Source organism: Amblyomma maculatum, chromosome 1 (assembly GCF_055883805.1).
Source record: "Amblyomma maculatum isolate TAMU_Amacu chromosome 1, ASM5588380v1, whole genome shotgun sequence".
Taxonomy (NCBI): Eukaryota; Metazoa; Arthropoda; class Arachnida; order Ixodida; family Ixodidae; genus Amblyomma; species Amblyomma maculatum.
Genome location: NC_139344.1, coordinates 330,200,502 through 330,206,356, shown reverse-complemented (window position 1 = coordinate 330,206,356; position 5,855 = coordinate 330,200,502).

The following is a 5,855-nucleotide window of genomic DNA, read 5'->3' as shown; positions in this document are numbered from 1 at the left end:
CTTAGCTCAAAAGTGGAATATTAAAGCGCAGTTCTTCTGCACCCGTTCGTCGCTAGAGCCGCGTCACCATTGGAGCTGTTGCTGGTGTACTCGAGCAAAAGACATCAAGAGCGAGAAACAGTTATGAACAACGGGAATGTCTCCGAAGAAGAGCAAGAAGTAGCTAGGCTCTGGTCGCCCGCAGCTCTTCGTTCTCTAGTTTTGCTCGAGAGAAAAATAAAGATTTTTTTATAACTGCGCATACATGATTACAAGCACAGCAGATGCTTTACTTTACATTTGCGATGAGTGCCCTCATACATAGGTGTCAGAGGCAACGAGGTGGCAGACAGTCTAGCCCATAAAGCACTGTTAGGTACTTCCTCAAAAAAAGTCCCTCAAGATAAAAAAAGAGTCTTCAGAGAAAAGGTACTCAACCAATTTATTACCCTGTTGACTGCGCACCACAAGCTATGTGTGACCTAGGGACTGAGAAGACATCAGCCCACTCGGCTACATCGAATTCGCACGGGCTCTGCTCGCACTCCAGCCTGGATGCATAAGACGGGTATGACATCGTCTCCGCTATGTTCTATATGCGATGTTTGGGGGGATATAGACATTATATTATGTGCTGTCCAGAGTACAATGCGGAACGATGTATGATGCTCGCTTCCTTTAAGAAGACAGAAGCGTTTCGTGGTGCACTTCAGGACATTGTCTACCCGAGAGGAAACGAGACATGCAGAAGGGAGGCTTCACGCCTTCTTTTACAATTTCTGCAGGACACTGATCTTGACTCTAGATGGCAACAGCTGGAATGGACCATGTTCTAGTGTGAGTGAATGTGTGCGTAGATGGGACTTCTGAAATGGATTACGTTATACTTTGAGTGAATGTGTGCATAGATGGTGAATGCTGGAGTGGAATATGTACTCTTATAAGTGACTGTGCGCATAGTGGGGCAGATTTCACAGATATTAGGACATTTTTTAACACGTAAGTGACGCTACGGTGAAGCGATTCTCGGCAGAAGAAGTAAGGCTAATCCCACCTGCAGCTCCAACAACTCAACTCAACTCAATCCAACAACTCAACTCAACTAGAAGCATCTCTCCAATATTTTTCCTCAATATATCGCAAAAACGCTTATATAGCTGCGCTTATATTTCGCGCTAAGCAGTATCCCTATCATGCTTGAATTTTTGCAGCATTTTCTCGGCCTGGAAATAATTAGATTGCAAGCACAGTGTGTAAAAGTTACATGTCACGCAGACGCGACAGAGCCAATACAAATTTGCTCCCTGCGCGCATCAAAAATGGAAACAGCTTCATCGCTTAATGTGTCCTCATAAAAAACTTATAAGAAAATTTCCGAGATGTCGCGTGGTTTCAACATGTTGTCTGTCCTGTCTTAGGTCACTTTAATGCTATACACAAAGCACTGTAAGAACTTTTAAAGCCGAGAAGGAAAGCAGCATAATATATGAGCTTGTTTCGAACGCATATTTTTACCGATTCAGAATACATCAGACTGGAATCATGCTACTAGAAATTTCCTGCACGCGGCTGAACTCAAATATCATTCGATATCGTTCTGGAGAGCTTCATTCTGTTTTGAAAATTTATATTGCTCTGTCTGGTGGCGTTCTGGCACGATATGTTTGACAAGCATTTCCCACACGAGTTATTTTCCCGCTCCAAACTTGAAAGCAACAAGAAAAAAATAAATAAAACAAAATGAAAAAAATTAGGCAGTACCCAAACAACCTAACTGATTGGTTTGTTTTTTTTTTTTTTTTTTATGCGAGAACAAAGCAGGAAAACTTCATTAATAATTCGTATTAAGCAAGTTAGCTTACCAGTTTTGCGCAATGTCAGCAACAGAAAAGAATGGTACAACTGACGAAGTTTAGACAAGAACATGACAGACAAACCATGTCTAGTAATTGCCTCCTCATTCAATTTTCTCACATTTTTCTGTGCCGGCGTCAGTTTCGAAAAGCTTTGGGACTCCTGCTAAGACAGAATTAGTAGCGCAAGCCGTGATGCTCCCTGAACACATGACCAGGTTAGATATAAAGCTATTTTATTTAGTTTGCTCGAAGATGAAAAACCAGTGAACGCTCAGCTCATTACCGACTATGATACAGCGTGCGCATAACAAACGTTGGCTACGTCGCAGAGTTTCTTAAATGTAGGCTCTGATAATACAAATATTCGATGACAGTCACCATTCTTACTAGGTCTTTCCTCTGAACTTTAGAATCTGCATGGACGGACTAGCGGACTCGCTCGCTCGCTCGCTCACTCACTCACTCACTCACTCACTCACTCACTCACTCACTCACTCACTCACTCACTCACTCACTCACTCACTCACTCACTCACTCACTCACTCACTCACTCACTCACTCACTCACTCACTCACTCACTCACTCACTCACTCACTCACTCACTCACTCACTCACTCACTCACTCACTCACTCACTCACTCACTCACCCGCACACACGTACGCACACGCATACAAGCTTTAAGCATTATGTGCTTGTAATCGCAAACAAAATTGCCTACATACTGCTTATAATTTAAACCATTAAAAGTAGTTCAGCTAAGAGATGAGGTACTGCTGTTGTCGAGAAGTAATTTTCGGTACAGGAGGAGGAGGAGAAAAGGAGGGCGGATGGCAGGGATAATGTCCGGTACAAAATCCCAGCGGAGCAATATGGATCCTCGCAGATTTCTGCGAGGTCCCAAGTAACGACCAGTAATGCTGTAGGAAATGGCATCATGTTTTAATGTTACCACATGATCCTAATATACAAGTTTTTTTTTTTTTTTTTTTTGTAGTTTGGCTGATGTTTATATACTGGCTAAAGAAGAAGAATGACTTTAATGTTTCCACGACATTGCCTTTTTTACGACCTGCGCTCTTAAGGAATCCCTGAGTCTCATCTTTATAATAAAATACTATTTCCAAGCCATTAGGCTAACGTTATCTCCTCTGTGTGTTACCCAGCCGGCGGTGCACTTATTGTTTTCTAAATCCACCCTGTTTTGCTGTTCTCACGGCACGATACCCATCAAATAAGGGAAAGACTTGGGCCTGTCGCCGCGCCATTGCAAGATTATTTGTTTGAGAACATCGTTTCTGGGAGCTTTAAATAAAGCAATCACTTTAAAGGAGGCGGAGCTTCATCTCCACCCCGTCCTCTTCCCCTTCCGCGAATATATGCCTATACTATCCACCGCATGAACTAATGACACGGAAATTATAAGACACTGGTAGCCGTAAGCTACCAACTGTAATCGAATAAGTATGCTACGCCTGTAATTTGAAGTTCTAAGCGGTCCTCTGTTTGCTGGTAAGCGACAGGGATGCAATAAAAAGTGATGTCGCTTTTCATTGTTGACGCTTTCTTAGTTATTCCAAATAAATGAAGACTATTGAACTATGCGACAAATAGTTTTACGGCTAGTAGTATAGGGGGACCCGAGTAAAAAAAAAATAAATACATTGAAACATTTCAGTTGGAAGTACGCAACCAGTGGTTTTTATGCGCGCTTCAAAACAGCAAGACTCGCGGTTCTTTGTAAAGTGCGTAGGTGTTTATTTCTTTTTTGATGAAAAAGAGGCTGTATAAAGCTCCTGCCAGCTCTGCGTTCTACTAATATGCAGCAGAGATTTGTGGAGGAAAACATTAATTCAAGCTGGAAACCATTTTTACATTACTGTCGTGGATAAGTCAGAAGCAGAGTTTAAAGGTTTAATATCTGAGCTATAAAAATAGGGAATAAATAAAAATCGGGGTGATAATGCACTTCTTTCTTAGTAAGCCCGAATTTTTACCGATTGTGTAACAGGCACACTCTGGCCTGCATGCGTAGCTTGAAAGCCGTACCCTGTTTTAAGACGTAGCGAAAGAGAAAGTAAATGTTTGCAGATCTTAGCCGTATCTCTAAAACGTACTATAGCGAAATATGCTATTTTGAGGCTTAGTCGAAAATACTTTGGCCTTGGGACTTTTGACCAATACAGTACATCTGCATTCATATGGCTTATTTAGAGTGAATTTTTATATCCTTACCGGGTGGTCTTTCACATTATGTGGCAGCTTACGGCTCTCTACCAACGGGCACGATCACAGAGACATATTAACGTTATAGTGATTAAGCGATTAGCGAAGAGCGCGTACGCGAGCAAGGATTAGCAAGCTCAAAGGAAGCGAGCCATTAATATTGTTGAGTCACACATTTAAAGTCCACCCCGCAAATTTTTTTTTCTCTCTTTAGATGGCTTACTGAGTTTTTGATTAGTATCAGTACCTGTGGAATATTAGTCGTGGGCTGCGTTAACCGTTTTATTCACACGGGCTCGTTTCGTACCCCGTTCAACGAATTCCGGGCCCCATTCTAAAACGATAGGGGTATTAATGCCAATGACTCCAAATGTGATGGTAACAAAAAAATATAGAGATCGTATTTCAATTTTATGAACGGGGAAGGGAGGGGGAAATGTTTATTCGAATGAAAAGAAAGTGACGCAGTATGCGGCATGAATCCTGAGTACGGTTCCGATCAGCAGAGTGTGGTTCTCGTTTTTATATTGTCCTAAATTATTTCGAAGTGAAACACTAACGCAATACATTTTTCATTGTGATCAATGCCATATTACCAAATGAAAGTGTCTTTCCCTCGCGGCTTGATTGGCTAACCAGGGCTAAATTCTTTCATAACCAATCAGTAAGAGCTTTCAGGCCTATTGTACTCATCTGCATATTATCTACCGGAAGCGCGCACTTTATAAAACACATTCTGATGCGTTAAATATATTTGTTAATTACTTATAAAGCATTTAGCTGCATATCACAATAATAAGGGTTTTTCCAGCTTCGATGCTTGTTTATTGAAGTGTACCCTGCATTATTCATTCGTTGTGAAGCTTAAATCAAATTGCACTGGCCGTCGATTGTGTTGATTATGCTAAAGATTGTGTTGGATTCCCTTCTGTCCTGTTGGAAGCTAACGAAGATAAAATATTTTGAGGAAGTTGCGACTCTTAGTAAGGCATTGCAAATAGAGGGATGTATTATGATTGGAAACTACACGCTGGCGGTTAACCGGCAGAATCAATTAATATTAATCAGTCCAACTTTGCGCTGCTGGCGAAACTGTGGCTGCAAAGAGGGGCGCAGTAGTGCATCACCGGTAGTCTCCATAAGAGAGTGAAATCTACATATCGGGCTCGGGAAGAGTCTGGTAGAAACATTTTAAATCTGAAGTGACGTAAACCAGATGAGCCGTTGAACGTTATCGTCCATTCTTGAAGTCAAACATTGGGCGGCAATGAGCGCATTGAATAGCCTGGAGTTGAAAGTTTAATTCAAATGCGGCGGCTTGGGGTGTATTCACATAAAGGTACAAGCTGCCCGTGACCTAGTACTCCTGCTTCATAATGGTCTACGTCTGGTCTACTTACGGAGAAAGCTACGCGCATGTCTAATCCGCATATCTCCCGCCCCCCTCTCCGAGAATTTACCAACAAACAAGTTCATTAGGCATGGGTATTGCCTTACGCCATCCAACGTTAACGAAAACAGCAAAGTGGCCATGAGTCTTAAGGACTAATCGTGGGCCGTCACGTGATGTTTGTTCCACAGGCCAATGCTCTTTCATGTGCAGCCATGTTCAGCTGTAATTCAACATTTGCATTGAAGGTCGTTAAACTCATGTGTAGCGGATTAAAGCACGGCTTCCACCACAGCAGGCATGGCAACTTCACGCCACACAATCAGGCGACAATCCAGCCCTGCTTCTTTATCGCTTGTCAATGGCCATTGTATCGTGTTTCCAGCTCTTATTGGTTTTAAGTATT